The sequence below is a fragment of the Panulirus ornatus genome, chromosome 47 (assembly GCF_036320965.1).
Source record: "Panulirus ornatus isolate Po-2019 chromosome 47, ASM3632096v1, whole genome shotgun sequence".
In the NCBI taxonomy this organism is placed as follows: domain Eukaryota; kingdom Metazoa; phylum Arthropoda; class Malacostraca; order Decapoda; family Palinuridae; genus Panulirus; species Panulirus ornatus.
The window spans coordinates 9,104,171-9,105,217 of NC_092270.1; positions in this window are offsets into that span (position 1 = coordinate 9,104,171).

Here is a 1,047-nt window from a genome sequence, read left to right on the forward strand (position 1 = left end):
CTGGGGAACTTCCCCCTCCCCCTTCCCCCAATGCCACCCACCCCTGGGGGAACTTCTCCCACACTCCACCGTGGGAAACTTCCCCTCCTCATCTCTGAGGAACTTCAGCTCTCCCACCCCCTGGGGAAACTTTCCCACCTCATCCACTTTTGGGGAAATTTCCTTTCCCTCCCTCTCTCTCCCCCCTTACACTCTCCATGGGAACTTTCCCTCCCACACTCATGGAGAACTTTCCCCCTCATCCACCTTTTGGGGAACTTCCACTCATCAACCTAGGGACCTTACCCTCACCCACCTCTGGGGAAACTTCCCCTCACCCCACCTCTGGGGAAACTTCCCCCTCGCCCCCTGAGAAATTCTCCGAACCAGGGCCTCTGGGAAAATTCCCCTTCTCCACAAAGTGAAGACACGCGTCATATGACGCCGAAGACGCACACACGCGTCATATGACGCCGACGACGCACACACGTGTCATATGACGCCGACGACGCACACACGCGTCATATGACGCCGACGACGCACACACGCGTCATATGACGCCGAAGACGCACACACACGTCATATGACGCCGACGACGCACACACGCGTCATATGACGCCGAAGACGCACACACACGTCATATGACGCCGACGACGCACACACACGTCATATGACGCCGACGACGCACACACACGTCATATGACGCCGACGACGCACACACACGTCATATGACGCCGACGACGCACACACGCGCCATATGACGCCGAAGACGCACACACACGTCATATGACGCCGACGACGCACACACGCGTCATATGACGCCGACGACGCACACAGGTCAACGATCATAAAGAGAAAGTATTACGTAAGCCAGAACGACGGAGTGGAATGGATGAGGTGCTGACCCCTGGCGTGACCTGCTGAGGATGGTCCCCCTCAGTGGACCCCTGGCGTGACCTGCTGAGGATGGTCCCCCTCAGTGGACCCCTGGTCTGACCTGCTGAGGATGGTCCCACCTCAGTGGACCCCTGGTCTGACCTGCTGAGGATGGTCCCCCTCAGTGGACCC